General features: G+C 44.5%; 1 non-coding gene across 1 annotated transcript; it reads right to left on the bottom strand.

The window, feature by feature from the left end:
- Positions 1 to 8,053: 8,053 nt before the first annotated feature.
- Positions 8,054 to 8,126, bottom strand: TRNAR-UCG. Its single transcript has one exon. It is a non-coding gene; the product is annotated as a tRNA-Arg (tRNA).
- Between the last annotated feature and the right edge of the window lie 2,264 nt (positions 8,127 to 10,390).

Below are 10,390 nucleotides of genomic sequence, written 5' to 3'. Positions count from 1 at the left end.
AATTTGAACCCTATTATAAACCAGACCTAACAGACATCTATAGAACATTCCACCAACAACAAATAAACATTCATCTCGAGTGCACATGGTACATTCTCAAGGATAAACCATATACTCAGCCACAAAACAAACCTTGATACATCTAAAAGGATCAAAATAATACAAAATATATTCACCAATCACAATGTATGAAATTAGAAATTAATAACCAAGAACTTGATAGAACTTACAATTATGTGAAAATCAAGCAATGTACTCTTAAATAACAAATGGGTTAATGAAAAAAACCAAAAGAACAGGAAATACTTTAAGATAAATGAAAACAAAAGCTTAACATACAAAATCTTACATGATGCAGCTAACACATGGCTTAGAAAAACACACACAGCTATAAATTCTTATGTTAAAAAAGAAAACAGATCTCCAATTAATAATGTAACCTTAAGGCACCAGAAAAAAACAGCAAACTAAATCTAAGCAAGCAGAAGTAAGGAAATAAATATTAGAGTGGAAATTAGTGAAACAGAGAACAGAAAACAAACAATAGAGAAAATCAATGAAACCGAGAGCTGGCTTTTTGAAAAGATCAACAAGACTGACAAACCTTCAGCTGATTGACTAAGGACAAAAGAGGGTGGACTGAAACTCCTAGAACTAGAAGTGAAGGAAGGGAGCATCACTACTGACCTTACAGATATAAAAAGGCTTATCAAGGGATACTGTGAATAACAGTACACCAACACATTAGATTACTCAGATGAAGTGGACACAGTTTCGGAAGAGTACAAACTACTGAAACAACTCAAGAAGATTAGACAATATAAACAGATCTATAATACACAAAGAGATTGAATTAGTAACCAAAAGACTACCCACAGAGAAAAGACCATTCCCAGGCATCTTGACTGCTGAATTCTACCAAATGTTCAAAGAAGAATCAATATCAATTCTTTACAAACTCTTTTATTTTTTTAAAGATTTTATTTGTTTTTTACAAGATTTTATTTATTTGCTAGAGAGAGAGCATAAGGTGGGGGAGTGACAGGCAGAGGGAGCCCAACATGGGGCTCAATCCCAGGACCCTGGGATCATGACATGAGCCAAAGGCAGATGCTTAACTGACTGAGCCACCCAGGCGCTCTCACAAATTCTTTTATCAGCACCACACTCTAACCAACTGAGCTAACTGGCCCATATAAATTCTTTTAAAAAATAGAAGAGAAGGAAAGACTTTCTAACCGATTTTATGAGGCCATTATTACCCTGATGCCAAACCAGACAAAAATATCACAAGAGAACTACAAACCAATGTTTCTTATGAACATGGACACAAATCCTCAGCAAAATACTAACAAACTCCAGCAACACATAAAAGGAATTATATACCATGACCAAGTGGGATTTATCCCAGGAAAGCAAAGTGAGCTTAACATGTAAAAATCAGCTCTTGTAGTATACCACATCAATAGAATAAAAACCAAAAACCACGTGATCACTTCAATAGATGCAGAAAAACACTTGACAAAATTCAACACCCTTTCCTGATGAAAAATCTCAACAAACTGAGAACAGAAAGATACCTCTCCAGCCCGACAAAGAACATCTGTGGAAAAAACCCACAGTCAAACTATAAATGCCATTTTTCTTTCATTATGGTGTCAGTGGGTGAACTAACTTAAAAAGTTTTAATGTTGTCAAGCTGGTCAATCTTTTTCCTTACTGCTGTCATGTTGTTCATGTTTATGAAATTCTTCCTTATCCCAAGCTTACAAATACATTCTTCTTTATAATTTTCTAAAATTTGTATATATTTGTCTATTACATGTAAGTCTTTAACTCAAACAGATTTTTTTTTTCTCTATGATGAAGTACTGGTCAATACACTTATGCTCATTTTTTTCTAGAACTATTTACCTAAAAATTCACTCCCCCCCATCTGTAGTGCATCCTCTCTTCTCTGTCAGGCGTCCACACTAGCATAAACTCTCTGTTATGTTTGATGTCTCTGTTTACCTATCCTGGCCAATGCCATGCTTATTTTAATTACTGTTGAGACTTTGAGTCTTTTTTTTTAATTTTTTTTAAGATTTTTATTTATTTATTTGACAGAGAGAGATCACAAGTAGGCAGAGAGGCAGGCAGAGAGAAAGGGGGGAACAGGCTCCCTGCTGAGCAGACAGCCTGGGACCCGGGAATCATGACCCAAGCTGAAGTCAGAGGCTTTAACCCACTGAGCCACCCAGGCACCTTGAGTCCTTTTTTTTTTTTTCTAAAGATTTGTTTATTTAAGAGAGAGAGTAAGCACATGAGTGAGTGTGGGATGAGGGGCTGAGGGACAGGGAGAGAGAGAGAATCTTAAGCAGACTCCATACTGGGTTCAGAGCCCAAGGCTGCGCTTGTTTGACCTCTCAGGTCATGTCATGACCTGAGCCAAAATCAAGAGTCAGATGCTTAATGGCTGAGCCACCCAGGCACCCCTCTTTTTCCACTTTAAATACTATTTTTCGGAGGTGCCTGGCTGTCTCAGTTGGTAGAACATGTGACTCTTGACCTTGAGGTTGTCAGTTTGAACCCCATTGTTGGGCATAAAGATTATTTTAAAAATTTTTTAAAAATTGTGTGATGATGAAATGAGTTAATATTTTTAAAGAGTAAGTATTATTTTTCCTTGTTGGAAAAGACAGAAGCAAATGGGCGTTAAATGGCATTGCTTTCTTCTGCCAAAGGTAATACTGCACCATTTTCCTGCTATGGTGGCTTTATCTCTTCCTCGTCCCTTTCTGCTATAAGCTTTTTAAAAGCATGTGGGGCACCTGGGGGGCTCAGACAGTTAAGTGGCTGCCTTTGGCTCTGGTTGTGATCTCGGTGTCCTGGGATCAGGCCCTTTGTCAGCTTCCCTACTCCCTCCCCATGCTCATGCTCTGTCTCTCACTCTCAAATAGATAAGTAAAACCTTAAAAGAAGAACGCATCTGCACACCAAATAGCATGGAGAGTGTGGGGGACAGTCAGGGAAATCGTAGCTGCAAGACAGGAGTTCTGTTTATTGACACGACTGAAATTAAGCCTCTCAAGGCAGAGACCATTGAAGTTGTTCATTTTTGTCCCAAGTAACAGGAGGTGTGCATGGACTTTAAAATACATCAACATTTGTTTAATTAATAAGTGATTTATTCCTAGAAGAGGCTGAGGTCTACATGAGATTAGCCTTCACTCAGCAGCCGTTTCATCATGAATTCATGTCGTGATGGGTTCTGAACACCTCATGACTTCCCAGTGCTTTGCTCCTGAATTCCCTGCATTTCCTTTCTTCCTGCCTTTCTCCTGAAGGTCGCCTGTATGTTCTGCCCTCACTCATTACTCTCTTCATGTCTTCCGTAAGTCTTTATCATTGAATAGTGAAAATAAATTGTGTTTTGGAGCTCTTGGGATTATTAGGAAAACAAAGAGCGTATTGTTTATTTTCTGTGTTGACTTCCGAATTGACACCACGGGCGCACTAACAGCCACCTGCTCCTTAGTGAGAACCGGATGTGATGTGTGTGAAGATGGCCGTCGCGTGGCAGGCGGCTTGTGAACGTCAGTATTCTTTTCTTCTCTTCCTGCTTGCTTCTCTCTTACCTTCCTCCCCCTCCCCACCACCTTCCTTTTCCTCTTATTCCCTGGTTTCTTTGCCTTTTCTGCTTCTCATCTTCCAGCCCTAGACTCCCAAAACACCTTCGGTCCCCATTGGCTCTGTCTTGACCAGGATGTGAGCCAGAGAACCATGCGATCTCACATGTCACCATCAGCCTTGATGTCTTCCAGTGGCAGCCTTCCAGCCCCGGGAAGGTAAGGACCCCAGGGGTAGCAAAGCTCTTCTGGCCTCTAGTTTTCACTTTTAGCCTGGTTGCAGGATGGATGTGTCAGGCTTTCAGGAGGGAGCTCTGAAATAAGCCTGCCATGTTTTCTTTTGGGTCTAGATCGTTTGTTCTTCTCATGCTGGAGGGGTGCTCCAAAGCTACTCCAGAGTTTAGCAGAACCTCTTGAAGCTCAGACATCTGGGAAAGCAGAGTCTTAGTCTAAGGCTACTTGGATCTGATCTGTGAGATGGGACCATAAAGAAAAAGTTTCCTTACCACACAAGAGCCCGTTACTACAGGTGAGCAAAGGTTAACAGTCACAGATGGTTAGGAATTAGTAACACCATGTGAGGGGTGGGATGACGTCACAGACTGAGCCCTAACTAGGTAGGAATATCGGAATTGGATTCCTTCCGTCTCTATTAACCACATGATATGGTATATCACTCCTCCTCCGCGAGCTACAAATATGTAATGTAAATGACAAATACAATTTATTGTGCGCAGGCCAAATGTCATGCCTCGTACGCAGTGCTTTTTGGGTGTATTTTAATCATATTTTTTATTTTCTGTATTTCCTGAAGCTTTGACATCTTGGGGCCTTGCCAACCCTAGAGAAAGACTGTCCCTGTCCCCGAGGGCTAATCAATTCCCAGAGGCAGTAAACAACCCCCTGTGACTGTGCCTTTTCCATGCAAACCAGCCAGTCCAGAGTTCCTGCTCCAGACGGTTTCCCTATCAAGTTCCTGTGCTCTAGGCCACTGTTCTCCTGCCCTAGTCATCCCAGGGCCAGGTACCAGATCACTCTGGACAGCGGTGAACCATTTAAACCTCCCAGTCCTAAGCCTGTTTGCCTTAGGCAAACTCATTCCTCCCACAAAAACCACAGCGAAGGCTCTTGCCCAGCTGCCCCCACCCCCCGCCTCCTGCCTGACCCTGGTACTTCCTCATATGCCACGGCTTTTGTTTCTGGGGAATCTGTGAGTACAAAAACTTCTTTTATGATAGTCAAATCCTGTGTGTTTTACCACATCCGATTAAAACAAACCAAGGGCATATTCCAAAACAATATGTTAACTAATCTCATGAGGCGGGTACCCAGTAGTGTGGGACTGAATGCTGTCATGTCTACAGTGATGGCAGAAGAGTTCTGCATGACTGCCCTCAAGGGCTTTGGAGTTTTGAGGCAAAATTCAGTGTCCTTGTGCTACTATTCTCATTTAGAAGCCCCAAGAAGTGCTTAGAGGTCTAGAGAAAGAAATTATTTCTATCTTCAAAAAAAGCTTTCAAAGTCTCATAATCCACCAGCCCTGGCTCAGGCCAGAAACCAACTCTACCTGGAGTTCAGTTCCAGAAAGGACCTGAAGGAGGCAGGGGGATGGAGGGGATAGAGTCAGACAGGCAGGCAGAGCAGGAGAATTTCAGCCAAGTACAGCCCCTTTTGGTTTGGATTGTATGACATGCTCTCAGAGCTCCTCAATGAAGACCACTGATGACCGATTAAAATAAGAAACGAAAACTGTGTAATAAATAAAGTTTTTCTATCAGATTCTTGGGCTTCTGTTGGAGTAAAAAAGAAAGGGGCTTCTTGGATGGAAGCTTAGCAGAGGTGTACTCCCCAGTCCTCTCATTTTCCCGCTGTGGGTAACAAATCCTCCACAGCTCATATTTTCATTCACCCAGGCCGTTATGATATGTTACCATCTATTTGCTCTTATAAGCTATTACGCTGTAATACATCTATATAATCTAATAACTTACCTTTGTATGTAATATCATCTGAGAATAAGGACAGTCTTCTTTCTTCCTCTCTAGTCATGTGACCTTGTACTCCCTTTTTTGCTCATGACTGAGAAAGGCAAGGAAAGACACACACAGAAATCCATAATCTTGAATAGAAGTGATGAGTTAGTGTCCCTGATTTGTCACCTCTCAAACAGAATGTTTTTATTATTCTGCATACATTCAATAATTCACATTAAAGATTGATGTTGGTGACAATTTTTCAAAGATGCCAGGTTAAAGAAATTACCTTCTACGGTTAGGTTGCTTGGAGTTTTGATGGTGACGGAATGCGGAGTTTTAGCAAAACCTTTTTCTGTCTCTACTGAGGTGATCATGTGGTTTATTTCCTTCTTAATGTGCAAAGTGGAATGATTTATTTTCTAATGGTAAACCAGCCTTGCAATCCTGCTATAAACTCAAGACCCAAATGACTTACAATTCATTTTACATGTGACTGCGTTCATTTTCTTAACTTTCAGGATAATTCGCGTCCGTGTTCCAGAGTGAGTCTGACCTGTGATCTTCCTTTCTCATAATGTCCCTATCCGGTTAGGTATGCAGGTAATACCAGCCTCAGTTTGGTAGTTTCTTCTTAAAAATTGAATATAAACCCACCATATGGCCCAGCCATTCCACTGGTACATATTTACCCAAGAGAAATGAAAGAATATATCCCCAAAGGACTATACACAAACGTTCATGGCAGCTTTATTTATAACTGGAGGTAATATAAATATTCATCGATGGGCAAATGGGTAAACAAATTGTGGTATATCCATGCAACAGAATACTGTCTAGCAGTAAAAAGAAGTGAATTACTGATTCAAGCATCATGGGTGAATCTCAAAATAATAATGTGGGTGAACGTATAAAGAGAGCCCGTATGTAGGATTTTATAAAAGGACAAACATAATGACAAGAGGCAGTGGTTGCGGGAGGGGGGTGGTCTGTGTTCATTATTTCTATTGTAGTGACGGCTTGATGAGTTTATACCTGTGTCAAACTCATACATATGTTTAAATATATGTAATTTACTCTAAGAAAACTGCCACAACAAATCCATTTAAAAGGTACATTAACTGGTAAAAAAAAAAAAAAAAAATCTCACGATGGCACTCTGCAAAACCTGATTGTGTATCTTGTCTTTCTCCCTCTTACTTTCCTACGCTGTGGAGGTGTGACCTCCCTGGGCCCGGGCTGGCCACCCTGGAAACGGACCGGAGGCCTGTGGGGCGATTCAGAAAAGCCTTCACCGGGGCTCCTGCCCCCCGCACAACCACGGCGCGGACGGGACAGAACCCCGGGGGCTCCCCGGGGCAGATCGGGGGCGTCTTCTCCAGAGCTTAGGTGGGACGGGGCTCGGGCCGGCGGCAAGAGCACCCGCGCACCGCAGGGTCGTGCTGCTTCCGGAGCCGCACGTCCCCCACCCCGTTCCATCCCCAGCCGGGGGCGACCATCCCTGCTCTTGGAGCGCGAGCCCGTGGGAGTTCAGGCCGGGTCCGTCCGGTGCAGACTGGTTTGGTCCGGCACGCGCCAGACGGGGCTCCCGCCCCCCCAATCCCTGCGATGCGATGCGCTGCTCCAGAGGCGCAGCCTTCTGGTTGGTTCCGGGGGGACAGCCACCGAGCGCGGGGTTCCGTGGCCGGGGTGGGGGACCCGAGGCGGTTCCCGCTCTGAGTTACCTCCGATCAGATCGATTGCTTTGGAAGTTTTAGAGAAGCCTCCGGGAAGCAACGCATTTTCGCCGCGGGAAGACCTTGAGAACTAACTGAAAATATGTCACAGTTTAAGACTCTTCGTAACGGATCCTCCTCCTTGAATCTCACTTGCCGCGCCGTCTCGCTCTGTGGCTTCGTCCACTTCGTCTCCATCTCCGCGTGCTCGGCCGCGTTCTCTTCTCTCGCCTCCCCTGGGGGCTGCAGGCTCGGGGCGGGGTCTCAGGCCCGCCTGCAGGGGCCCGGCTGAGGCGAGGTCCGGGGTCGGCAGGTGGTCCCGCGGCCTTGGGGGAGGGGGCGTGAGCCCGAGTCAGCGGGAGTCACGCCTCTGCTCTGGCTGCCCGCGTGCGGGAGCGGACTCCCCTCGCGAGCGGCGGCGTCCACACCGGCTCAGAACAGCGGGTTTTCCGTGCGTCTGCTGTGAAATCCTCGCGCGCGGCCGCGGGGCGCCGGGAGGTCATCGCTGGCCCAAGTGACCGAGAGGGACCCGTGCTGCAAGGGCCGAGAGGGCAGAGCCTTCGCGCCGCACGCGGCTGCCCCTGCCCCCGCCGCGCGTTTCCTGCGAAGGGCGGGTGCGAGCGCCGCCGCCTCCTGCACGGGTCCCCGCTGCCTCCCAGGCCGCAGTGCCCCATTTCCTTTGGGAGACGGGAATCGGGGTCCTGAGGGTCGAGACACACAGCCCTGGGGAAGAGCAGCGTGAAAAAGGGAGCTGCAACCACGAAGGGATTCGAACCCTCAATCTTCTGATCCGAAGTCAGACGCCTTATCCATTAGGCCACGTGGTCCAACCGCTTCAATCTTGCAAAAAATACGTCAAGTGTTGAGAATCAGCCTCTCCGGATTATTTGCGGATTGCCCGAGGATTGCCCTTTGCAGCCCAACAAAGTCACGTTACTTCTCCGTTAATCCCACTTCAGAGAACGTGGCTACCGCTCGCCAAAGCCAAATCACTTCACAGGGTCACAGGCGAAAGCACAGCGGGATTCTGACTTCCTCCACACTCCCCCCTTTAACCGACTCCACGTGTCCTTTGTGAACGAAAGTGCGTACTTGTGCGGCGCCGTGGCTCTGCTGGCTTCGTTCAGGTGCAAAGACAGGAGGAAAGGACCAGCCATCCTTCTGTGATCAGGGCCAGACTCCCAGGTCACCTTTAGGAGGACAAAGTCAGAACAGAGACCCCCTGGGAGTAAAGGAAAATCACCACGAGGCGTACAGTAAGCTTGGCGCAATGCTGCTGGAACAGTGTCAGGTAGGGCGGGATCCAGGGCACCTCCGAGGCTTTGGCCCTTCTGGAAACCGCCCAGAATGGAGCCGCCAGTGCCTTCCAGGGTACTTTGTAAGAAGGCGCAGAAGGTCCGAGAAAGGGCCATCCTCTTGGGCAGCCACACATACAGATAGCCCCAAATCATTCAATAAATTGAATAGTCAATTTTTTTTTCCCACAGAGAGAATGCCAAGCCCCGATATCTGGAAGATCCGCAAAATATTCCAAGGAGAAAAATTTCAAGTGGACAAAACCGCCTCCAAATATAGTGACAGAGGGAAGTCTTTCCATCTCATTTTATAAGCCTGACTTTGTCCTAAGGTCAAAGCCAGACAAAGACAATGTGAGAAAGGAAAATCACAGACAAGGAAATTTCTTTAACCAGATTTTTAAAATAAAAAAACCATATGCAGAAAACAGTACTTAAAGGTAAAAAATTCAAAACATTCTGTTTGAGACTGGGGACACCTGGAGTAGACCAGGAATTGCCATTTCTATCCCCTACCAGACAAAAGGAAAAAAAAAAAAAGGTATAATGACTAGAAAGGAAGAAACAGAGCTGTCTTTAAAAAACAAGCAAACAAACAAAAAACCAGACTGTATGCTTGTGTACAAAGATCAACTAAATAAACAAAAATAAACTATTATAATTAGTAGAAGAGTTTTAACACATTTTCCTGACAGCTGTAACAATTTACAAAAGCAATTACATGCAATAAAGAAAAATCTAGAAACCACACAAAATAAGATAGTAACATGATATGTCAATAACAAGAAAATCTCTCAAAACAAAGATAGCATGGTTTCATTTATAGAAACTACAAACCAAGTATACTAAATAATCTATTTTTTATGGATACATCATAATATTTAAAAGAAAGAGAATGATTACCGTAAGTATTGTTATACTGGTTATCTCAGAGTGAGAGAGACATGTAACAGGGAAATGTTCTCTTTCTTAATTGGTGGCTTTTTCTTTTTTTAATTGAAATGTAACAAACATCCAGGAAAGTATTGAAACATACATATATACATATGACTATTTGCAAAGAGAACGTATCTGTGAACATTCACCCAGACCTTTTGTTCCACTTTATTGCCACTGTTTCCATCAAATGAGAACCAGAACTAAGTTTGTCACTTGAGCTATGTCAGGAAATAGAATATCACTGGCTAGTCTCATAGCAGAAGGTGTCCTCACACACCTTGCAATCACTTGCTTCATAAGGTAACCACTCTCTTGACTTCTGACACCACTTACTGATTTTGCCCGTTTAGTAACTTAGAGAAATAGAGTTAGACAAAATGTACTTCTATGCCCGGCTTCTCTCAAGTAGCAACAGGTGGGAGTCACCCATGCTGCATTTAACAATGCTCTTTTTGGGGCACCTGGGTGGCTCAGTAGGTTAAAGCCTCTGCCTTCGGCTCGTGTCATGATCCCAGGGTCCTGGGATCGAGCCCCACATCGGGCTCCCTGCTCGGCAGGGAGCCTGCTTCCTCCTCTCTCTCTGCCTGTCTCTCTGCCTGCTTGTGATCTCTGTCTGTCAAATAAATAAAATCTTAAAAAAAAAACCACAATGCTCTTTTTTGTTGAATTGTATGAATATGTCTCAACGTACTTATCCATTCTGCTCATGATGGACATTTGGGTTGTTTCCAGTTTGGGGAGATCAAGAATTCGGCTATTAAGAATGCCTGTGCAGGGTGACTGGGTGGCTAAGTCAGTTAAGCACCTGATTCTTGATTTTGGCTCAGGTCATGATTTAGGGTTGTGAGATCAAAACC

The sequence above is a fragment of the Enhydra lutris genome, unplaced genomic scaffold (assembly GCF_002288905.1).
Source record: "Enhydra lutris kenyoni isolate GAN:26980312 unplaced genomic scaffold, ASM228890v2 scaffoldscaffold93, whole genome shotgun sequence".
Taxonomy (NCBI): Eukaryota; Metazoa; Chordata; class Mammalia; order Carnivora; family Mustelidae; genus Enhydra; species Enhydra lutris.
Note: the sequence above shows the minus strand (reverse complement) of the source record. Positions and strands in the feature narration are given on the sequence as shown.